This window comes from Microcebus murinus, chromosome 16, assembly GCF_040939455.1.
Source record: "Microcebus murinus isolate Inina chromosome 16, M.murinus_Inina_mat1.0, whole genome shotgun sequence".
In the NCBI taxonomy this organism is placed as follows: domain Eukaryota; kingdom Metazoa; phylum Chordata; class Mammalia; order Primates; family Cheirogaleidae; genus Microcebus; species Microcebus murinus.
This window is the reverse complement of record NC_134119.1, coordinates 44,642,135-44,668,152: the sequence shown is the minus strand read 5'-3', so window position 1 is coordinate 44,668,152 and position 26,018 is coordinate 44,642,135. Positions and strand designations below refer to the sequence as shown.

Here is a 26,018-nt window from a genome sequence, read left to right as displayed (position 1 = left end):
TGTGATTTTTCCATTTGTTCCCCTCTGCCTTTGAATTATGCACTTCTTGGGGGAAGGGGCTACATTTTATTCATCTCTATGTTTCTGGCACTTGGCTCCCACAACACTCCAGGTGTACCAGGAGCTCTTTATGTATATATTAGGAGTTTTATCTGCCCTTTCAGATGTGCTGAATTCCACTTATATATTAGTCTAGTTACCCCTTCAAGAAAGAAGTAAAATTATTTTAATAAACTTACTGCTAATGAATGTATGTTGAATCTTATGCAAAAACACTTTCCTCACTGATAAACTGTTTTTGAAAAATCACACTATATAAGCATAAGTTTTAATAACTGCACAATATTCTCACATAGACATGTACCGTAATTAATTTAACAAATGTCTATTATTGAACATTGAGGTTGCTTTAAATTTCTTTTGGTCTTAAATATCATTGTCACGAACATCCTTTGTATAAATTCTTGACTGAATCTCTGACTGTTTCTTTAGGATAGACTATGTCAAGGAGCATTAATTTTTTTTTATTTCAGCATATTATGGGGGTACAAATGTTAAGGTTACGTATATTGTCCTTGCTCCCCCTCGCCCCTTGAGTCAGAGCTTTAAGCGTGACCATTCCCCATACGGTGGGCATTGCACTCATTATGTTTGTATATACCCATCTCCTCCTTCCCCCCGAACCTGCCCAACACCCGGTAAATGTTATTCCTATATGTCCACTTAGGTGTTGATAGAAAGATTGTACCAATTTAAATTCTCATCAACAGAGAATGAGAATGTTCATTAGAATGTACCTTTACTAAGTTTGGTTGACTTTTAATCACCAGTATGATATTTTGTTGATTTTAAAAATAAATAATTACATGATTTTAATCAGCAAAAATTGTTGAATAAAAGACTGAGTAATGAAAAATGAAATGAAAATGAAAATAAATATGCCTAAAAAATAACTAAAATGTCACCAAATATTTAAATATTTGATATCATGAAAACAGTATTCTCTGATTGATTTTCCCATTTTATTTGGCTTTTGACGGTGGTGGCTACACAACCCTGCAGTGGTTTCCTCAGTGCCCCTGGAGGCAGGAACACGCGGCCATCCTCAGAGCAGGGCTCCCTCACCTTTGTCCCTGCTGGGTTCCCAACTCTGAACACCGTGCTGGACAGGCAGGAGGCACTCAGTGAGTATGTGTTCAGGGAATGAACTATTGAAGGGGAATAATAAGGAAGTTTGTGTCCCTCCTTACCTTCTATAGAGCCCTAGCCTGAGCCCTGAGAATGGCGTGATGTGATGTGAGTCAGATGTGAGACTCAGATGTGATGTTTTGTGCCTTTCAAAGCAACTTATCAACTGAAAGTGTCCCCTGTGGCTTGCTCCAGCCATGAGTGGGTATCATCACAACAGAGGCCACGGGATACTTGTTCCTGCGTGTCGTAGCTGCCTACATTGGAACACAAGAGTGCCTGGAGCCACGCCCACTGGGATGCTTAGTATAAATTTTAAAAAATATATAAGAATAGAAATAAAAAACTGAAAATCACTAAAAATTTAAAGCAATAACAATAATTTGAACACCAGACAAAGTAAAAATAATCTGTTATGGGGTTTTATAGACAAGAGAAATCTTTTGTGCTGCAGAAAAGGAACTAAGATTGATCCCAGCAACACGGCCCAAAACACAGTAGACCATGTACACATGTGCACACACATGCATGCACATGCACACAGGCACACAATTCACACACATGCATGTGCACAGGGACACACACACGCACACACACTGCATCAATAGCTAAGTGATGGTTGGACTATAATGTCCAGATAGAAACAGACCAAGGGAACCAGCACAGACCTCATTCTCAAAGGGCAGAGAGTCTTGATGTTGGGCGCCTTTACAATACTCGCTCAAACTGAAGTTCAACGTCCGCGTGCTAGTGTGAGTCAGAAGACCAAAACTGAAGTGATGGTGGTGGCACTTCCATTCCCGCCACCACTAGCCATCACAGACTCAGTCACAGTCACTGCATGGACCACCAGCCCTGACAGCTCCACCAGCTCGTCCCAGATCCAGCTGCTCCTCTGTGCATCCGGCTCCAGCTGTCCTGCTGCCACCACACCCGGCTGCCCACATGGACAACTTCTCTTCTGAGGGGACAAGGGAGCAGGTGGGGCAGCCACATCGTCTCAGCAGGCCTGGCCCCAGGGGAGTCTCGGGAGTCCTTCCCCAAGCTCCCCTCCCACTCCGTGCAATGGTTACGCATGGACACTCAGTTTCCAGAGCAAGGATCTTTTATCTCTCGCTTTAATTTGCTATGGCTTTCAGTCCCTCCCTGCTGAGATAACAGCGGCATCTGTTACTTTGGGGCTTCAGAGGGAAGAGACAGAGTGCGGGGAAGATCACACAGAGGACCTCAGGCACCACAGCCCGGATCGTGTTTCTCATTTGCCTTGGTGCTGGGTCCCGCCAGCAGAATGGAGTGCATTTCATGTTGGGAGTGTCAGACACGGCCACACACTGGGAACAGAGGAGAAAAAGAAATAGATCTTATCTTCTTGCAGCCAGACCAGAGCAGATGGGACTCTAGGCAGCCTCTTCCCAGCCTTGCTTTTTTTTTTTCAAATTACCTAACTGAATTTATTTTAAATGTATTCAAATTCACTCAAGTTAAAGCTTCCAAAGTAGGTTGGAAGAGGGTGCAGAGAAATCTGCGTGGGAGAGAGCCTTGAGTTGAGTTAGAAGTGGGAAGATGTGTTCCAGGTCACCCCAAGCCTACTTGAAATTAGTGGGTTTAGAACACGTTCCCAGGAGCGAATCTCTGGGAAAGCTTGGGGCTCCGAAAAGGGCTCTCCTGCCCGTTGACACGGGCTGTCTCCCGCCTGGCAGAAGCCAGGTCCTGAATGTTCCCCGGGAACCACTTCCAGGAATGGCTGCAAGGGCAGGCAGCAGTGACAGTAACACCCGCACAGGGGACAAGGGAGTCCGAGATGCCCTTCACCATGGAGCTCATGGTGCATGTTGAGAGCCTCCGAGTGCCGCTCAGGAAGCAGAAAGTGGGGATCACACAAGGAAGGGGGGCGTGGAAATGAGATTACAGGCAGAGTAAGCTGATGAAATATGCCGTCTGGGTGTTGGTGGAGATGAGGCTGCCCAAGGACAAACAGACCTCTGGCCAAAATGTGTTCTGGGCTGCCCTGGCCCTAAATCACAGTTCCACGCCGTTGCAGGGGCAGCAGCGAAGTGAAAGAGGAAGGGAAGGCATCAAAGGCAGCGATTAGTCATAATTACTTGTTTCTCTAGAGACAGTAACAGCCACACAGGACTGCGTTGAGAGTTCAGTGAGGTGACCCAGGAAAGACATCAAACTCCACGCCTAACTCATGAGGTCCTCCAGCAATTTCAACAATTTCAAAGCACAGTGTCCCAGGACTCATTGATTTACTTATTCATTCAACAAATAGTTCTTGAGGGCCTACTATGTGCCAGACACTATTTGAATTAGCAGCAACAGTACACTGAACTGAATTTTTGTGTCCTCCCAAAATTCGTGTGTTACAATCCTAACTCCTAAAGTGAAGGTATTAGGAGGTGGGGCCTTTGCAAGGTGATTAGGTCATGAGGGTGGGGTGCTCATGAATGAGATTAGTGCCCTTATAAGAAGATACCAAGAAATTGGACCCTTATCTTACAGCATACACAACAATCAACTCAAAATGGATAAAAAACCTAAATGTAAGACCTTAAACCGTGAAACTCCTAGAAGAGAACATAACAGAAAATCTTCTTGACATTGGTCTTGCCAATGATTTTTGCATTCCACACTAAAAGCTTAAGCTACAAAACAAAAAACATATAAATGAAACTGTATCAAATTTAAAAAGCTTCTGCAGGCAAAGGAAATAGTTAATAGATAAAAATGCAATTTACAGACTTGGAAAAAATAGTTGTCCACATTCAGGACAAGGGGCTAATATCCAAAATATCCAAAATTTAAAAAAAAAAAAGCTCCCACAACTCAATTGCCGATAAAATGACCCAATTAAAAAACAAAGAACCCAAATAGATATTTTCCCAAAGAAGACATAAAAATGGCCAACAGATATATGAAAACATGTTTGACATTGCTAATCTTGAGGGAAACGCAAATTAAAACCGCTATGAACTACTACCCCACACCTGTAAGGATACCTATTATCAAAAAGATAAAGGCATAACACATTTTGGCAGGGGTGTGGAAAAAGGGAACCATAGTACCTTGTTGGTAGGAATGTACACTGGTGCAGTTGTTATGGAAAACAGTATGGAGGTTCACAAGAAATTAAAAATAGGATTACCATATGACCCAGCAACTCCTCTTCTGGATATATACCCAAAGGAGATGAAATCACCATCTCATAAAGATATCTACAGACCCATGTTTATTACAGCATGATTTACAACAACCAAAATATGGAAACAACCTAAATAACCTAAATGCCCATTGACAGAGGAATAGATAAAGAAAATGTGATACGTATGTGTGTACACACACACACACACACACACACACACACACACACGGTGGAATATTATTTAGCCTTAAAAAAGGAGATCCTGCCATTTGCCACTACATGGATGGAGCTGGAGGACATTATGCTAAGTGAAATAAACCAGACACAGAAAGAAAAGTATTATCGGGTCTCAGTTATATGTGGAATATTTTTTAAAGGGCTCAAATACAGAGGGATAGAGAAGGAAACAGTGGGTGCCGTCAGTGGTGGTGGTGGAGGGAGAGAAAACAAGAAGATGTAGATCAAGGGGTACAAAACAGCAGATATGTGGGATGAACACATCTAGAGATCTGATGTACAACCTGAGGACCAAAGTTAATAAAATTGTATTGCATTAAGGATTTTTCTAAAAGAAGTAGATTTTAGCTGCTCTTGTCACCAGAAAAGTAACTATGTGAGATGATGGATATATTAGACTGCTTCACCATTGTCACCATTTTGCTGTCTATGTGTATCCCATACCATCATGTTGTAAACCTCAAATATACACAATCATTTTTTTTATGTCACCAAATGCAAAAAGGCAACTGGGTGCCCTTGGCTCTGCTTTATTGACCTTGGAGAACCCTTTGAATACAGTTTAAGTTAAAAACCACACGCACAATGAGAACAGAAACTGGATCCAGGCTGGTGACACCTAACCCCAGAAGAATCCCTCAACCAAGGCAGATTTATGCAAAATGCAGAGGAAAAATGAGGCAATGTGGTTCTGAGTCGCGGGTCAGCCGACCAGCAGAGGAGCAGTCTGGTCTTGCCTTTCTCGTAAGTGCAAGTGCGACCTACACTGCCGTGGGTGTGTCAGGATAAGGTTCCCATCACTTAGTTCTTGCACAAGTGTCGTCTCCTGCCTGTCCCACTTCTGCAGGTGAGCAAGTTTGCCTCCATCCAGTGTCACAGTGGACTTGGCCTTCCTGTCATCTGCTGCTGTCTCATCAAACTCCACCCCTGGCTTACAGCTGATCTCTGTGTTCTTGAAGGTGCTGTGTCTTTAGGATGCTGGTGTCCCCACTCTTTTCCATGATTGTGGTAGGCTCGGTCATGTTGGCCACCTGCCTGGTAGCAAAACCCACCTGTTTGACTTCATGCAGTCATCGAAATTCTTGCTGTCTGCTAGTTTCCAGGTGCCCGGGAAGGCGTCCACCACGGTGATGCTGGGCAGGCTGAGAAGCCAGCTTTGAGACAGCAGGCATGCAAGGACTCCGGAACGGCCAATAAAATTTATTATGAAAAAGAAGAAGATGAAGAAGAGGCCAGAAAGCTATGTAGCTAACTCTCTTTCTGCCATGTGAAGGTACAATGAGAAATTGGCAGTTTGCTACCCAGAAGGAGGGCTCCCGACAGAACCTGACCAGGAGGCCCAGATCTCAGATTTCCAGCCTCCAGAGCCATGAGAAATCAGTGTCTATCGTCTGAACCACCCAGTTTGCGGTATTCTGTCATGGCAGCCCAAGCTAATACAGACAGGAATAGAAAAACTCTCTGTTCACTAGGATTTTATATTCTACTAAGAGTAAAAGAACAATAAATAAAATGTACGTGTCAGGAAATAAAAAGTGCTATGAATAAAAAAAAAGCAAGGGAAGGAAGCAGGAAAGTTGGGGAGCTCTCTGAGCCAGTCATCAGGGAAGCAGCAAGGCGTTGCCATCCGCACAGAGATTGGCATGAATCATTGAAGGCAGAGCAAGCAGCAAGTGCAAAGGCCCTGGGGTGACTATGGCTGGTGTCATCCAGAAGTGGCTGGAGGGCACGTGCTTGAGGAAACCAAAGGAAATGAGGTCTGAAGGGTCGATATGGCCCAGAAGATTTAGGGGCGTGGAGGCCACAGTAAGGACCTTTAATTCTATTATCGAGCGAAGATGTTGGAAATCATTGAGAAACTTGGGCTGTGATGTCACACATCCTGCCTCATGTTTTCAGAGGAGACTTCGGCTGCCTCCTGGAGGTCGGCAGAGGGTGAGAGGGCAGGGATGAGAAGCTAGAGACCCAGGTAGGAGCCATGAGGGCAGTAAAGGTGACAAAATGATGGGACTCGGGCACGCAGGCAGAATTCCCTGCTGGATTTTGGGTGTAGGCTGGGGGTTGGGGGAAATAGTTAAGGACACTTACAAGGGGTAGAAGCTCATTTGCTGAGATGAGTGAGCCCGAGGGTGTGGCGGGCGGAGGACTTGGCAATGCTACTGAGAAGCCGACATCTGGGCAGTAGCTTGGGCTCTTCCTCCCTAGGCCTTCCTGTGTCGTTCACGAGTGGAGCATGGAGAAGGTGGCAAGCGACTGCTTCCTTCCACTGAGACTCTGTGATTAGGACCCTAGTTTCAAAACATCATTGTATATTTGGCTTACCCAGAGAAACTAAGAACACAGAATCCAGAGACCAGCAGGAATTCTGACCCAGTGGGCCCAGGGAGGGATACAAACATTGAGTGTTTTTTAGCAACTACCCAGGGGACGCTGATGCAGGGAGTCCGTGGCCACACTCTGAGAAGTCCCATCATGGGGAAGATACTTCTGATAGTTGATGTCAAAGACAACCTTGGAAAAACACGTCTCGTGGGCTGGTGAGGTGACTTGTGCCGGCCCATCTCTCCTGGAGCAGCTCTGACACACAAAGGTCCCGTAGAAAGCACCATCCTGTGTAAGACAGAGGAGCAGGTGCGAGCATGGGTGACACCTGGAACACCCTCTGAGCCTCACGTAAGCATGAAAAGGTGGCGGCAGCAAGCCTTGGGACATCTCTCCATCATTAACTGACCAGAGGATGGACTCCTGCTATTAAGTCCAAAGTGCCAAGCAGAGGAGTAGCCTCACGGTGCCTATCAATGACATGAACTGAGGGTAGTGTGCAGGGTCTGATGGGCAAACGCTCTAGCTTTTCTGATCAGCGTTTATTTGTAAGTTGGGGGACATAATGAATAAAACCTCTGATAAGGCCCTTTTATATTCGTATATTGACCAGAGCAATTGCAGTAGGGATCCAACTGGGCAAGCTATATGTGACCAGTGACACCATGCAGGATAGTTATAAGTGCAAAACCAGTTTCAACTCTAACTGGGCAATGGAGCTCTGTGTCATTTATGGAGTTATCATATCACAGACCTTCTTCCTCTGGCCTGGTCCTACATATATGAAAATGCTATTCATTCAGTGTGTATTCCATAGCAATGCACAAGCAACGCTGGTGATAAATACAGATTCCTGGGCTCTAGGCTGGATGTTTGGAATGTTTGGAAACCCCAAAGTCTCTGTAATTTTAAACCAGTTCCCCCCACATGATTCTCATATGCAGCCAGCCTTAGGTACCACTGACAAAGACCTCTCCCAGAAATTCTGTTTGAGACATGACTTAGAAAACACAGCAGCTGGCTTTGGAAATACAAATGCAATGGTCTCATCTTTTACCAGCAGGTGATTCATGTTGAGGGATGACTTGAAGATATCCAGCAACTCCTCCTCTAGTTACTCATCCCTTACTGGCATAAGAAAGAGGACAACATGGAATGATGCATGGGTTATCTTGCAATTTAATCATCATAAAGAGGTAGATAAAGGGTTTGTGTCAATAGGAAAGTATCTAATGATAGTGGCGGAGTAGGATATAAAATCTGCAGATGAGGTGATTGTGAGCCTCAGCTTCAGAGTCACTCTCCAGGCCTGTGGATTGGTGTAAGTCACACACTTTAACCACAAGAGACCATCGCTGAGTCATCTACAGCAATGTTGGGAAGCCAGTGACTTAGAGAATATAGGGCTCAAATTGTGAGTAAATGGAGGCAAAGATAGCGCTGAAACCACATGAACTGTGAATAATAATAGTAGTTTCTTGGTCACTCTGTGCAAGCTCCTTTTTGGGAGCTTGTGGTTCTAGAAGAAAAAGCCACTGTGACACATTGACATCCGGCATTTAACAGACAAGCAGAGTTTCAGAATGTGAAATCGTCGTGGTACTGCTCTTTCCAACACATTCACTCAGGCTGAGAATGGCATATGCTCAGCTTTCTGGAATAAAACCCTCCTGCTGTTGTCCTCTAAAACCTCCAAACGCCTTTTCTCAGGAGGTTGTAAAGATGGTTAGAAATGTGTGCTGCTTCTAGAAGTGAAGGGTGGCTTGGGGCTCTGGATTTGTCTTTTGGAGGTGACCAGGCAGGCCTTGTGCAGACTTTACTTTGGACAGCAGAACCTGTCCAACACCCAGTTGGTAACCTAGATGTTACCAACCTCAACACCTAGGAAGGGCACTTGGCATCCCAAGTTCACATTCTCCTCCCCACTCCACCCCCGTGCCTCCCCCACACCCGCTCAGTATTCGATGCCGAACTCACTGGAGTCTTTCTGAAGTTCTCATTCTACTGATGCATTGCAGACATGGTGTAATGGACACGGTCAGATATTGCCCTGACACATCAGAGATTTTTGAGTTGCTGTATTTCATACCTGGATGAACCACCTTCTTGCTTTCTCAATGCCGGGGAGCCCTGCAGCTTGCCCTGGGCCCTCTCTCTTCCTGTGCTCTCTCTCTCTCTGCACGACCTCATGCATGCTCTGGCTTCAATTACTGGTGATATTAATCTTCTCTTAATTTTATTCTAACTGCCAACCTAATATTTCCATTTTTCTCAGCTTCTGAAATACAACATGTCTTATGACAAGGATAGCTGCAGGGTTTTCTACAGAGAAGCTGTGGCTCGTGGCCACATCAAACTTTCCAATGGCATCCCTGGGTAATCTTTGTCCTACTGAAGAGTAGCAGAATCTTGGAAGAAAAACTGTGGGTGGGAGTGCCTCTGATGATGGCTGCTCTCATCACGAATGTGTCACCCCAGGGCTAATTTCCACTGTGCAATCCAGCTGGGCTTTAGTGACTGCAGAAATATGACAGCATCCTGGGGCACCTCCTCAAAACCTCCACACCTCTTTTGTCTCTTAGTATAATCTACAGAAATGGCAATAAAAGTGAGAGTGTAAATGCATAACAAGAAAAAGAAATCGGGCCCGAGTTCCAGGAAACAGCTGGGTAAACAGTGAATTTGAGGCATTGGCACATGTCATTTGTACAGCAATGAGAGTTTTCAAAATCATTCATCTTTCGCACCCAAAGCGAAGCCAGATATAACATTTTCTGAGGAGCAGGAGTCTGGTACGGTGCTGTAGGTGCATTCTGCCTCTCCCACATTTCCAAATGCTCGTTCTACTCTTTCTTAACCAGCATCTCAAGGAATCTTCAACCATTTTTCAACTTGTTGAATGTGAAGGAAAGACAACATCCCATTGCTCTGGAGAAACTAAAGCCCCTGTCTTTCCGGCGGTGTGGCTTAGTGGAAGCATAAAGGTGGGTGAGTAAATTCTTCAGTTTCATGTTCCAAGGTCCTGATGTCATTCTATGAAGAGAGTTATGATCAACACGTTTATAAGTCACCAACGGACTTGAGTCTTCAGAACACATCTTGGAGTTTGGAATCCTCACCCAATTTCAGTTCTGAGGGTCCATATGTTTCCAGTTAGGAATTCATCTAGAAACACAAAAGTGCAGTTTTCCTTCAGCACGGCCTTGGGCCTCCTTCTGCCCTGGGGAATGTGACAGCTGCCCTGGGGAAGAGTCCATTAGGGCAGGAATGGAGGGAGGGAAGGGCAGGACAGCCCTGTGGAGAGTGTTACTGGGCAATGAATTTTAGCTAAGTGACAGGAGTCTGAAGATCACTGTTTCTTGCAACCTCCATTCAAATTAAACAAACAACATTTTTCTCTCCCTCCATCTTCTTGAGGTTTTTTGTATGCAGCAAAGCGGTGCATGGCATTTCTGATTTTAAATATTTCACCAAAAATGTGACATAAGTATGTTTATTTTTTTTTTTCTCTCTTAAATGAGCCAGGTGTTTCCATAAGACTTGGAAGACAAGACGTGATTTTAGAACATGAAGGTAGAGGAAGACATGTTACTCATTCTTTTTTGCCTGCCACTTCCTGAATTGGGTAGTCCTTCCCCTCCTATCCAAATCCTAACCATTGTGTCATGTCTAGCTAAAATCCTGCCTTTCCCATAGCGTACCTTTTCCCCATGACTGCAGGATGTTCTAGTAACCGTAAGTGCGTGTATCCATCAGTGCACGTTACAAAGTGCCAAGTGCAGCACAGTCTTGGCATCTCGTGGTCACAGTGATCTGTGAGGCAGGTACCACATGGTCCTCACCGTTCAGATGTGTAAGCAGAACGCTGGTGGTTCCCAAACGTGTCCATGTCATCAGTCAGCGAATAGCCAGGGTCGAGAGCCAGTGGTCCTCCCTCAGCAGGGTCCACTCTGAAACCCTCTCTAGTGCTCTGTCCCCTGTGGGAACCTCGCCCAGGGATTCCTTTAAGGCTTATTCTTTCATCTCCAAACTAGACCATGAAGCCCTGGATGCCGTTCTTGTCTTGGACTTTTTTTTTTGCATGCAGATAGATAACCACCTCGCAAACGCATGCGTGCGGGAGCATGTCACAGACGCCCGCTGGTTGAGATCTCATGAGGATGTTTGAAACCAGAGACTCGAAACCTAGCAAAGTCAACTGTTAGATAAGGTAATCATTTGATGGCTCATGGCTTCTGCTTTATATTACAGGCTTTAAAATCATGTTGTGTCCAAGCAAATATCAAAATAAGAAAACAACCCAGTAACTCAATCAGCTTTGGGAATGTCTTGTGATCAATTTTATTTATGACTGCACTGGAGTAAGATAGGGGCGGGCAGACACTCCAATGTGAATAGTATCAAAACCCAGTCTTGACTCCATTGCCTGGGATCCCATTGGGAGATGACTGTGAATGCCTGCACCCAAGCATGTGAGATGCTCTTATTCCAGACCACACCTGTCTCAGGGAAGCCCCTCAGTGTCCCAGAGGTTCTGTCGGTCTAGAAAGTCCTGGGGCATGGTCTTTCGCAGGATGTGGGCAAGTGAGGATGGGGAGTGAGCATGGAATAGGCCACCTGGGAGAATCCGAGAGGGCTCTGCAAGAGCCTCTCCTGTTCCAGTTACTATGCAGTAGCAACGCACGCAAAATTGACCCAAGAATTAGTTCATGGTATAAACCAAGTGCCACAAAGAAAAGATCAGGGGATAGGGCAGAAGGAAGTGAGTTTTGTCTGGGCCTGGGGGAGCAGGAAAGGACAAGGAAGTTAGCAGCCCCATGGGATGGAGCAGGGGCCCGAGGTGAGGTAGAGTATGGGAGGGTGCTGGCCCAAGAGAGATGCCACCAGGCCAAGCCAAACACTGTGGACCCCCCTCCCCCAGGGCCACAGCTCTAGGCCCTAAGAGAAGCTGCAGCAAAGGGGGTGACATCCCAGTTTCGGAAAAGCTGCCTTGGCAGGTAGGGAATGTCAACTTTCCATAGAGCAACGCTCTGGTCGCCACTTGTCCAAATAGTAATAAATCACCAGTACATTCCTGGTGCTGTTTGGAAGGTTCGGACTTCAAAGCCCCGAATTCACAAACAGGAACCTTTCATTAACTCTGGAAAAAGAATTGCACTTTATTTCAATTTGTGCATTCTGGTTATTTAGTGGAAGCCTGTATTGCTGACCAACACGAGGTGCTGTTTTGAATCAAATGCCTTTTATTCTAGAACCGTCAGACACTGAAATTGTGTTTAAATGCTTGACCAGCCTTCATCTGTACCAAATGTTTGAACTCGCTTTTATAAAAGATGAGACAACTTTGCTTTTTAGTTTTTGTTGTTGTTCTTTTTTTTAAAGCTGGTTTTATTCACTAGATACCATAAGAGGGAAAGAAAAAAAACAAAAACCCTCAGAGCTGTAACATTTTGATTTTCCTGGAGTTCAAAGTACTACCTTTCTCCATTAAATAATTTAAAGCATCTTTTTTGTGAGAAGGGCATAAAAGCGAGATCTAATCTGGAATTGGATGCCTTGGGTGCCTTGCTTTGCTGAGGCCCGTGGCCTGGTTATTCCTCTATTTCTTCTCTTCTCCCCCTCCGCGGCTGTGCGTGGGTATCCAACGTCAGAATCCTTTCCTGCATCAACCCCATGCAAATGGAATAGTGGTCTCTCTGCTGCACACCGCCGCCGCGTGGACCTTTACAGTTCCGGTCAACCATCCCTTTCTGTTTTTATTAGGAAGCGCTGCATCACACAGAGACAATATGAAACATTGATCTTCAGCACGAGCATGAGAAAGCAAATTGGGATCTTTCCTGTTTTCAGCTGAGACAACCATTTCCTTCAGGCCTGGCCTGAGTCTCAGATGTTTGACTCTTCCAGGAATCAAGGTGAAAAGGCTAAACATGTAAGTTTAAAAGAAAGAAAAAAGGAAAAGATAATCCAACCTGCATTTCCTCTCTGCACGCTGGTGGCAGAAGGTTTAACTGGCAGCCACTGACAGGGTTTGGAAAACTCATCAGGAGGAGAGAAGCCAAAACACAGCTCGAGCATGGGTGGTCACCAGCAGTAAAAGAGGGGGTGCAAGCAGGAAAGCCAGAGACTTCACACAAATGTTTTCACATGATGTCCCAGTGATCTGCTTTTCTACATGGCTAAGAGAGTGTAACTGTCATCGTCCCGCTGAAAGCTCAAATTAAGGTGATGCGATGAGGAAGCATTTCGTGTAAACTGCAGAAATCAGAGCTGACACATCGTCATCCCTGCAGGGTTGAGTGGGATGGCGTGCACCGTTTTGCCTAGTTTCAAGAATAAAATGGTCACAGTACGTCTCATATTGCACCTTCAAAAACTCACGGTCAGGCGATTTGAATATCAATCTAGGGCAAAACTCCTTTCCATTAGCAAAAACTTTTTGTTTTCTTTTGTTTGCTGTTAGACTGGCTATGCACAAACAGACCGAGACACCAGTAAGCGGTACAAATGTCAACCAACTCAACAGACACCACAGAGAAACCCGACACCCTTTAGAAGCATTACACTACAATTTACACTACTAATTTAGGAAAGAAAAAGTACATTTTTGGGGTGAGAGAAGAATTCTCTATTAAGTTAATCATGATGATAGCATTGATACACATCAGGTCTTTGTTATTTTGTTTTGTTTTGTTTTATAGTATAAGTAGTCTGCAAATATTTTCCTCTTTGTTTGATTAGTAAGTTATTTTGTTAGTGAGATTTATAATCATCAAAAAATATGTGCAGATGTTGTTTGCCTCCCTGGGGAGACCACCGGTTGCCTTTGCAGGGCAGGCCCATGTCAACTCCATGCAGGTTTCAGGCACCGTACTTGTCCTGTACAAGGGGGCAGCTCTATTTCGTGGCAGCATTTCTCCCAGCATTGGCATCTGAAATAGTTTGAAGGCGACACCTCCCAAGCAAACATTTACCTTTGTGCCCCAAAAAGAGTTGTTTCTCCATTAAGACTTGCCTCAAAGACCATTTTCTTTTTTAAATGAAGCTCTCTGCCATCTTTAACTTTAGGACCAAAATCCAGGGCTCCATGGCAACTTCATGCTTGTAATATTTTTTGTTCCTTCTGATATATATGCATATATTTGTGTGTGTGATCTTCAAGCTAACCCACTCCTCCTTCTCCCTGTGCTTTGCTCATTTATAAGGAAGCAATGGAGTACCCTGTGTCTTCACTTAGAGGCAGCGGGACTAATGCTCATCTTCATCCCAAGGATGGCCACTTCCTATCTTTGCTTCACAAGGTTGTCTGCTCTGCAGGCCCTGGGCAGGGTGTAGAACAGGTTCTCAGAGGCTCTTCTCATCTTTTCCTCTGTCTGTAAAATCGCCATATTCAAACTTGAAGAGTCAGTAATGGCCTGTATTTTTAGAAGCTCTACATGGTAACCTATTATTATAATTGGTTTCACTGGGTTTCCTCAACATATTAACCAGGTGTATGACTGAATTGGTCTCACTTTTTGCACAGAAGTGGCTTCCAGAAACCTACAGTAGTTTTGAGTCACTGTATTGCTTTGGGTGCTATACATCTCGAGAGGAAAACATGGCACAGATCAAGAAGTGTAACTGTTAGCACTTGCTCACGGATGTTACACCCATTTCGAGCATTCACTATGATAAGCATACACACTTCCAACATGTGGCATTGCTTCACCATTGCATGTATTTTTTTCTTACAGTGTTGGCTCAATAATGGCACATTGACCTGATTTTGGAAAAAACACAGGCTCTATATTAAGTCACGTGGTAATGACTGGCTTTTGACTTTTAATTATATAACCTAAATTAATAGCAAATCTCCTTTGTCTTTGTATATGTGTCTGTGAGTGTACATAATGATGAATACGATATATTGCAATCGTTTTGTTAGGAAGATCATGGTCTACATATTGGTGGGGCAAAAAAAGAAAAAAAAAATTACAAGCAGAGAATATTGGATCACCAGAGAATATTGGATTTTGATCCTAGCTTTGGTTCTTGTTACCTGCACAACTTTGGAAAAGTTACCTTGCTTACCTTATATTAATGCAATTGTTTTAAGGATTGAATGATAGGATCCATGTTAACTTTTAGACCAGTGTGACAGTGAACATATTAGGAAGTGATAGCTAATATTAAGAAGTATGGCCTAGTTATTGTTGCTATAAAGTTCTCATTCCTGTATTTAGATGTGCATGTTTCCAAGTGTTTAGTAAAACCACACCTCAGGGCAAACTTCTTTTAGAGACTATCAGTTAAGGATCCTTAAGACAATATTGAGGCAAAATATTCTGTTTCTATGCCTTCTGGTAATTTTTACACAATTTAAACTTTTACACAATATAAAACTATGACGAGGAGTCATAAAGTTTTTCTTAACACTTCCTCTCCAAAACAATAAAATTACTCATTAAACATTTTGATTACCTTTAGATGGAATGAGATCGATATTTCTGTCTTACAAACAGACAGAAACATGGGCAATGTATCATAGAGGAAAATGTTCTGCTTAAACACCAGAATTTAGTCCATGCCTTTTTTTTTTTTTTTTTTTGCCGCTGACTAGCTGTGTGATTTGCAGCAAATTAATTCTCCACATCACATTCCCTTTATCTGTAAAATGAGAGAAAACATACCCATATCGCGGGATTGCCGTGAGGGCTGGGATAAGAGTTGCACAGTCACCTTTCCCATAATATGGAGAAAAGGCATTGTTGAAGCTGAAGGCGATTTCAGATGGCTGTTCCAAAAATATTTCTGTGGTGGCCTCATGTTATGAATGATATACACACTCCCAGGGCGATGACAAAGAACGGATGACAATGTGATCGACTAGCACTGAAATACTTCAAGGGAAATCTTCTCATGACTTTATTACGTTCACAATCACTACCCCACAACCCCCAGGTCATCTGTTAATAATTATTAAACTGACACCCTCCTTTTATCTCTTTGGATTTCAAAAAAGTGCTTAGTGTTGTTATTTGTGAACTTATAAACAGCAGAAAGTCCATTGGGGGAGCTTTGGGAATAAAAGGAGGGGGGGTAGGTTATCAGGTGACGGGGGCTTTTGCAAGGGGTGGACAGGGTCCCTCTTGGCTCCCCACTGCAGTGCACCCCAGTCCGGAGTTTTGGTGAGAACCCAAGATATTCTCGCTCTGTCTCTCAACCAGCTCTATTCCACCCAGCCGGAGTAGAGATGCTCCATGTGTGCTATGGCTGTGACAGGACAAACTTGACCTCCCGTGATTCTTGCAATTTGCTTTTTTTTTTTTTTTTTTTTTTTTTTGAGACAGAGTCTCGGTTTGTTGTCCAGGCTAGAGTGAGTGCCGTGGCGTCAGCCTAGCTCACAGCAACCTCAAACTCCTGGGCTCGAGCGATCCTTCTGCCTCAGCCTCCCGAGTAGCTGGGACTACAGGCATGCGCCACCATGCCCGGCTAATTTTTTATATATATATCAGTTGGCCAATTAATTTCTTTCTATTTTATAGTAGAGACGGGGTCTCGCTCTTGCTCAGGCTGGTTTTGAACTCCTGACCTTGAGCAATCCGCCCGCCTCGGCCTCCCAAGAGCTAGGATTACAGGCGTGAGCCACCGCGCCCGGCCTGCAATTTGCTATTATAAAGCAGAGAGTCTCAGACTCAGCACCAAGATAAGAAGAGTTTAGATTTTGTAGCTCGCCATGTGTATTGGACTCATTACTTCAAATAATAACGAGAAAGCAGTTTGGTTTTTCTACTAAGGAAATATTTTTGCTAAGTAACTCCCACATTTAGAAGGACTGTACCAGCTTATAGTTTGCTATGTAGAAATTGTGAATAGGCTTAATATGTACAAAAAGCTTGGTTTTGCATAGTAGACATGCTATTTTTGTGGGAAAAAAAGGTGAAAGTTCTTTTTATCACCATGGGAAAAGACATTATTTGGTTCATAGACTGTGTGCTGGAACATAGTAGAAGATTATAATTTTGAATAATGAGAAATAGAAAGTATAAAATATAAAATTATATCATTAAAAATTATATGGATATTAGTGAAACTGGTACTAGAAAGAAGAAAATTAAACTGCTTATCATACTTGCAGTATTCTAAAAGCAAGCAAGCCTTGGCCTGGGGTTAAATTGAATAACTAAAACGACAGTGAGATATCGTCTCACCCCAGTTAAAATGGCTTTCATCACAAAGACAGGCAATAATGAACGCTGGGGAGGATGTGGAGAAAGGGGGACCTTGTACACTGTTGGTGGGAATGTAAATTAGTGCAGCCACCAGAACAGTATAGAACAGTATGGAGGAACAGTATGGAGGTTCCTCATAAAACTGAAAATAGAACTACCACATGACCCCAAAATCCCACTGCTGGGTGTATACCCTAGGGAGGGGATTTCAGTATCTCAAAAATCTATCTGCACCCCCCTGTTTATTGCAGTACTATTCGTAATAGCCAAGATTTGGAATCAACCTAAGTCTCCATCATTGGATAAAGAAAGTGTGGTACATATACACAAAGGAATATTATATAGCCACAAAAGAATGAAATCCTGTTATTTGAAACAACATAGGTGGAACTGAAGAATAGTATGCTAAGTGAAATAAGGCAAGCACAGAAAGACAAATTTCACATGTTCTCACTCATATGTGGGAGCTAAATGTCAAAACTAATTGATCTCATGGAGACAGAGAATAGAATGATGGTTTCCAGAGGCTGGGAAGTGTCATGGGGGTGGAGGGGATAAAGTGAGGATGGTTAATGGTACAAAAAAATAGTTAGATAGAATGAACAATATTTGATAGCATAACAAAGTGATTATAATCAACAACAAGTTAGAGAATACTTTAAAATAACTAAAAGAGTGGAATTGGTATGTTCCTAACACACAGAAATGTTAAATGCCAATTACCCTGATTTGATTAATTCACACTGTACACCTGTAACAAAACATCACACGTACCCTATAAAGATACACAACTATTACGTATCTATGATAATTAAAAATAAATTTTCTTTTTACAAACTGGGTAACTACTTCTTCAACACAATATGTGCATTCAAGCATGTATTGTGGCTAATTAAGGAGCAATTATGTCATTTTGCCCATTTTAATTGACTGAATTAAATCAACTATATAGTATTTTGGTTAAATCCTGAGGAATATTTTCTAGTTGTTTGTTCAAATCAAATGAAAGGTGTATCTTCTGGCCTGAGTGTGAATGTAGGCATATATTTTATTCCCACACAGGAGATGGCAAGCTATTAAATATAAATCCCGTGCCTCATTTCTCATTTTCCGAGATACTTTTAGAAAAATGCAATTTCCTTTAGGATACCCTGACTCAGTGAACTGTTGCTGGCTCACTTTTTTTGACCAAGGGTTTGGTTTCATTTTCGGAAAGAATATTATCCATTTGCATATTCACCTTCATTGTTCATTAAAAACAAAACAGAACAGCTCTCAAGCTTTGGTGCCTTTAGTTCCAAAATGTTTCTTGATCTTGAGGAACTTCAGGCAACTGGAAAGGAGCCATTGGATCAGGGGAGGTGTGTACCTCTACCCTTCGGGAAACCATGGAATAGCCCAGATAAGTCTGCGGCTAAACCAGTGGCCAGAGTCAGAGCTTGATTCATTCCATATAGCCAACAAAATGAGAAATGAAACACCATGGCAATTTACAGAGTGTACAGGGACGTGCGCTAACTAGAAATGACACCATTTTCCCTCTATTCCTCAAGGGTTAGAGGCTTGTGTAGAAATCCTGTCACTGACCAGTGTGGCCCCATAGCTAACAGGACAACTGGCCCCTTCTATTTTGATTATCTACATGGGTGTTCTAACCCGACCTCGAAGTACCTGAGGCGCTTATGCTTCCAAACCCTGCGGTGCAAATGGGAGAAAATGCAGTTGTCACCTCTCAGTGATAATAGCTTAATTATCAAATGATCAATACCGTATTAATAGTGATATTAATCACACATATATACTGCATAATTCTGTCCACACACTTTACCAATTACTTTTACAACAGCCCTGAAAGTAGGTGTTGTTATTTCCATATTGCAGAATATGAAACTGAAGCTCATAGAAGTTGAATAATTTGTCGACGTCTCTAGCTAGTAAATAGTAGAGGATCGAACATAAATTCATTTAAACTTGAAGATTGTATTTTTCTCACTATGCTATATTTTCTTATTTTTAAAGCCATCATCTTTTAAAAATTAAGATATAATTTATATATGATAAAATTCACCATTTTGAAATACACAATTTAGCAGTTTTTGGCATGTTGCAAAATTGTACACCATAACCACTCTCTAATTCCAGAACATTTCATCACCCACAAAAGAAATTCGATACGTATTAGCAATCACCCCTCATATCCCCCTCCTTCTAGGTCCTGGGAACCACTTATCTACTTCCTGTCTTTATGGATTTGCCTATTCTGGACATTTCATATAAATGCAATTATAGAATGGGTGGCCTTTTGTGTCTGGCTTTTTTCACTTTGCTTAATGGTCTCAAATTTCATCCATGTTGCAGCATGTATTAATATTTTGTCCTTTTTATGGATAAATAATATTCCATTTCATGGATATGTCACATTCTGCTTATCCACTACTCAGTTGATGAACATTTTCGTCCTTTCTATATTTGGGTGATTATGAATGCTATTGATACTATGAACATAGCTATAGGTATGGAAGGAATTTGACACATATCTATTAAATAGGACGCAGAATCTGCAAGCCTTGCTGGTTGATAAAGGGCTGGAAGGTCTGAAGAGGTACAAGTAGTCAGGGGTGGCCCCCATATTTCTATATCCCTCCCCATGGAGGCTTAAAGCAACTCCATCCTGGATGCTGATCTGCCATGTTGACTTCTAATTAAGGTTTGTTCAGGGAATACCTCTAATGGAAGTTTCTCAAGATTGGAAAAACAAATACCACATGTACTCATTATTAAATTGAAACTAACCAATGAGCATACATGTGCACAGAGGGAAGTAAAACTCAGGGGAAATCAAGCAGGGGATGGGGGGAGGAGGGGAGGGGCAAAAACCTACTTAATGGGTACAATGAACACTATTTGTGTGATGAGCACACTTACACCCATGACTCAAGCATTACGAAAGTGATCCATGTAACCAAAAACATTTGTACCACCTTAATATTTTGAAATAAAAAATAAAATAATATGGCAAATAAAAAAAACAAAATAATACGGCATATGGCAAATATGGTAAACTGAGGCTGGCTTTTGTCAAACTAGATCTTTTTGAAGAAAACAGATCTTGAAGTTTAAATGAGGATCAAAGTGAACACATAGTCTATGAGAGTAAGAAGATACATAAATATGCAAGTGATGCAATTGCTTAAGGACATGCTCTTAAGGAGAGGAGAACTGGAAAGAGAGTTTGGGCTGGGGGCCAAGTACATTCTCTGTCTTTCTCAAGTTTGGCAGAAACTTGGTCTTTGGACCAGGGAGGAAGGGTAGAGAGTCTCAGCTAGATAAAATATCCTTCACATAGGTCCTGGGGTGAACAGGAGTCTGGGGTGATGAAGGAACAGAGAAATCCTTGCATGGCAGGTGCATGCTAAGTGGGAGAGTGGCATGTGCTGGGAGTCTTGGGGGTCTCAGAATGAATTCTGGATGTTAACTTCCCCACATTTGACAGCTCTTGAAGGGTTATAAAAAGAGGCTTCCCTGATCTGATCAGGCTTTAAGTATCAGTTCTCTCACTCAGGAAGCCTTGCTCAATGCTCTGTGCCCACAGGCCCCTCCTGTGAGGGGTGGGCTCAGCTGTCAGACCCTCAGGGATGTCTCAGCTGCAGAATGGCAGGGGTGGTACACCTTCCAAGGCAGCCCTTGACCCTGAAGCATCTTCAATGCAGGAATGTAAAGGCCTAGCCCTCTCTGCCCATCCTGGTGCTGCCCTGAGGGAGGTAGCCAGGACATTGTCCCATCTGCAGCACAGTTCAGCTGCTGCTTCACCCACTCCTGCCCACTTCTTCCACTCCTCCCTCCCCTTCCTCTCTGTCCCTCCTCCCCCACACCTCCCATTCCTCCTTCTCCGAGCCTCTTTCCTCCCTCTCTCCTCTCCCTACTTCTCCCCTCTCCTTCCTCCCTCTCCTCTCCCACTCCTCTCCTTCCTCCTCCACTCTTCCCTCCCCATTCACTTCTCCCTCTTTCCCCTCCCCCTACTTACCCTCCCCCTCCCCCTTCCTTCCCTTTCATTCCTCTCCCCTTTGCTCCTCCCTCCTCTTCCCACTCCCTTCTTCCAAAGGCCTTAATCCCAAAGACATCCAGTTAACACCTGATAAACTAGACCACATCTCTGGTCTGCTCCTGGGAACCTCTTCTGTGCCCAGTCCTTAGATAAACTGTCCACCAGCCTCCCTGGTGTGCTGTGAGGATAAAGTAGTCAAAGTGTGAAAAGTCCTCAAGCTGTAATGAGGGCATCTCCCTTTCCTCCAGGGCTCCGTGGCAACCTGGCTGGGAAGCCACCCGCTGAACCTCAGGGATACAGGACACTTGTCCCACCTGAGCAATGGGCCCAGGGAAGGGTTCTTTAATATTATTCTATTGATTATTTTATACAATTGTGTTCAAAATGATTTTTTTTGTAAACACATATTGACTTGTTCTATGTAGCCTTAGGTTAGCCATTCTTCACCTTTGAATCGAAGCATCTTTTCCCATTAACGGAAGGGCTTGGGCAGCCCCTTTCATCTTTCCTTATTAGTGATTCTGAATTATTAGTAAGTTATACAATAAGTAAGTAAAGGAAATGTTATTGGATGTTCAGCATTATTTTCAGTAATAAAACAATGAAAATGATTTGAATGATAGATTGTGGTAGATTTATGAAGGAATATTATACACCTCTTACATCCTATAAGAATGTGTAGTAAACATCTTTGTCATTTTAAAGTAAAATAAAACAGATTTGCAAAACACTATAAATGATTTTATTTCCGACTCTGTATATATATATATATATATATATATATATATATATAAAGAGATAGTGGTGTAGAAATAGATATAAATAATAATAATAAAAATAACTGTAGGATACATATCAAAATATTAGATGCTGTCATTGTCATGGAATAGAATTGAGTAGTTTAATTATTCCTTTATATTTTTTCTGTATTCATTCCCTAAATTCTCTATAGTGAATATATATATATATATATTAGCACGAATACATGTCATTTAAAATACATAGAAAAAATGACAGGCAAAAGGCAGTAAGAATTTGCCTTGTTAGTTTTCAAACATTACCATTGATTATTTGGTTACACCATAGCCGCACTGTTCCCAGAGAAGGAAAAGGCAGCCAGGGGTAGGTGAACTCAGTGAAGTTGGAGGGAAAGATCTCGTTGTCAGTCTCGGGGCTTTATTCAGCCACATAAAGTGGTGATTATTAAAAACCAGACTTTGTCTTTCTAGGGTCTGAAAGTGACATGTACTCTGTAGTGCTGAAGTAGTGAAACCCACCCTTTCTCTCTCTCCTAATGATTAAAAAAAAAACCCAGAATACTAATTCAAGTAGTCTCACCCTAAAGTTTTCGAGAGAGAACGTAAATGGTTTTCAGATCACTAATACGTCATCGCACTTTATGAAAACGTAGCATAGCACAACCCCTTTCCCCAGCCAGGCGGTCTCTCTGGGCTGTACGAGTCGAGTCGTGATGACCTGGGTATCGTTTTTGCCCTTTCCTGGCCTCCCCCGCCCTCCCCCTCCCCTGAGTCTCATGCACCACCAACGTCTGTCCATCTGCACCTGCCTGCTGCCTTCAGACACCGCGGGGCCCTGCTGCACAGATCACCTGCGTGATTCATATTGGAAAGAAACACAACCGAAGGATGAGTATCTGGTTGTTTTGTAGGAATCAGCTTTTTTTTTCCTACAAAAACAGCCCACGGAGGGGGCTAGTCTGCCGCTTTGAGGACTTTCACCTGGTTTGGCTCCATCCTGGTCCAGGGATTGGCTTCAGCAGCCGTTCATAAGCTCCTCGTTGCCGAATTCTTTCAGGTGGCAGAACACCGCCACCTGCAATGAGGTTTTCTTGGGCTTGTGAACCTGGGGATACCACATCTAGCATTTTTGACCTCAGAACCCGTGTGGCGTTTAGGGGCAGCCTGAGGATCTCTGCCTGACTCCCCCAGGGCACTGAACTTAGGTAGGCAATGAATGGTTACAAGCGTTTCTGGACTGCAGCTAGTAACGTTGTGCTAGAAAACAGTGGGGGCTTTCAAGCCACAAGATACTTAACTAGCAGGTGAGTTAATGTGAACATTTCGGTATATGTATATCTTTGCACTGGGTACGATATTATGCATCTACAAAAATGATCATTTGCTCCAGCCAAAAAACAAGGGTTCCAATTTGAAGCATGACTCATTGTATCTATGCCCTGCCACGTGTTAAGCCTCCTCTAATCATGAGACAATTTAGCACCATTTTCAAAGATCGTGGGAATTCACAACCGTAGTTGGATTAACTCCACGTCACACAACCTGTTCCCAGCATTCTGGGGAGCTTTTCCGTAGTACCTGAGCTTGCCATTAGAGGTCAGCAGTAGCCAACTCCCCGAGAGGCTGCTCACACAGTGCCAACGTTTTGAAATCTAGAACATTCTTCGAGAAAATGTATCTCTGGTTTTAGTGTCCTCACCTACAGCATTAGTAACGCTACTGGTAACGTGTGCTTCCCTGATAATTACATTCCATGTTTGATTCTAAGACAATATATTCAAGGATCCAACCATCTGTTACTGTATTAGGTTATTGGTGCAGATAAGGGAACTTGCGCCCAAAAAGGAAGCTCAAGGTGAAATATCTGACACAGCACGAGTAGAGCCTGGCCATAATATCCATAACTCAATACTGATCCATGGGAAGGCTAAGTGCAATCGTTTAAATACCTTGTGGCCTTCTGTAATGTAGCCTACACCCCCTGAAAGAATTTTAAAAGGAGGCCACAAACGTATTGACATGAGAAGATGCCAGCGCTATATCATTGAGTGAGAAAACCAGCTGAGAGAAAAGCCTGTAAAATATGATTGCATTGTGTACACACATACATATATATCTTGTGAAGATAGATTTTTAGAGTCTAGGATATAATGGTAATTGTGGTTAGGGAAATGCCGTTGCTACGGGTTTCTAAGGTTGCTCTATGCTTTTATATGGGTTAGACTTTTGCAACTGTGTATTCCTTTCACAGTTAAAAAGTTTTCCTTTTAGATAAAAGAACAAGTATCAGCTTTCTGATGACTTCCCTAGGACCTCCAGGAGGTCTCAGCTCCTTCCTTATCTCCCTGGATAATAAACTGCATTGATGCTAAACCACCACTCACCTGGCATTCTAACTCTTCTCTAATTTTGTCTCCCAACTCAAGTACATGGAACTCAAGGCCAGGGACTGAGTCCCCCCTGTTACTGTGGCCCCAGAACCAAGCACAGTGGCTGACACAGGTGTGCGTTCTAAGGGCATCTACTGAATGAAGGAAGTTCAGCTGTCCCTGCCAGGTCTGGTGTGAGAGCCAACAATGGAGCTGCCAATGGGGCCCCTTTCCTTTTCTCCCACCGCCCTCCTCTGAAGTCCCTTCACTGGAGATTCATTCACCCAGGTGACAGTGTGGGAGTGATCAGCCTGGGACCTGATCTAGGCATGGCAGGTGCAGGTGTCACAGGGGGCCACAACCCCGGTGGGTGGGCAGGACAGGGTCTGATGCAAGGTGGGGCATTGCTTGATTTGGTTTTCATCTCTGGGCTTCATGATTGTGAAGACTGGCATCTCAGCTGCCTCCAGGTTTCAGCAAGTGCTCCCCTGAGACTTCGTGGCATTGTGTGAGTTTAAAGCACTGAGTTGCCTGCTTGGGGGTGGGGGTGGGGGTGGGGGTGGGGGTGGGGGCTGAGGATGGTTGCCCATCAGTACTCCTGCTCCAGAGGGCAACGGGCAGGTGTACAAGTGATCCAATAACCCAGCAAATCCACTTTGAGGAGTTTATTCCAAGAAGGCAATGCATAAAGATATATGTGCATCATATGGATGCACATATTGAGAAAAAAATCAGGAATTGCCTAAATATCTATCAATAAGGCCCCGGCTGATTAAATTCAGACTCTGGTCTTAGCTTTCCTGCAGTGCAAGGTTCTGATTCCTAGAATGAAAAGTCTATGAATCTGCATTTTTAAAATGGACCTTGGACATGGTGGGGACAGGTCTATGATAAACACGAGTGCAGCTGTGTATGAAGGGACACAGAAAGGTGGGCATGCCAAAGCAAAGTCCGTAACCTGGACATGCACAGAAAAGTATGGGAACAGTTACAGGTCCATGTGTTTATTGCCGGTGCTGTGTTAGTGGAGAATTTTTATAACAAATTCACTTATATATTTTTTTGGTCTTGTCTGTATTTTATAAAATTTCAACAAGAAATTTGGGTGATTTGTATAAAAAAAAGAAATGATAAAAATCTAAAACAAAAATGACTGACTTGCTTCTCTGGTGGGTGCTTGTAGCAAGGCCAGACAGACCTGGGAGGTGACACGGAGGAAGATGGGGGAGGGCAGGGCTCTCATGTCTTCATTTCCCACCTGCCGTGAGCAGGAGCCTGGTCTCTCTTCCCACCTCCTGAAGACACAGTGGTCCCGGAGCTGGACATGGGGCTTCTGTTAGTCTTTAATTTCACAGGTGACCTTTTTTCCTGGGTCACAGAAAAATCAAATCAATAGATTGTCCTCAATGTCCTGTTTTTCTCCTGTAATTTTTAAAAATTATTTAACACCTGCTAAATGGAATCTGTATAAGGTGGTATTGCATCTTATTTAAGGTGGAAATATATGTTCAGCAATTGTAAGCTTCACCTTCTATTACTGCCAAGTGATGTACACATTGCAAAGATGGTACAGACCTTCCAGTTTCTCAGAAACCTGAGCAATGTGAGAACCACCAGTAAAATAGAAAACACAGACTTTGGAAACCAAAATCAAACCTGAATTCTGATCTCAGTTTTGTCTGAGCGACATGGGAACAGAGGTGCACTTAACCATTCTAAGCCGGTTTTACCTCCACATAC

At 43.2% G+C, this 26,018-nt stretch overlaps 1 pseudogene; it reads right to left on the bottom strand.

The window, feature by feature from the left end:
* Positions 1-3,831: 3,831 nt before the first annotated feature.
* LOC105866768 (fatty acid-binding protein, heart pseudogene) lies at positions 3,832-10,781 on the bottom strand (annotated as a pseudogene).
* Positions 10,782-26,018: the final 15,237 nt, after the last annotated feature.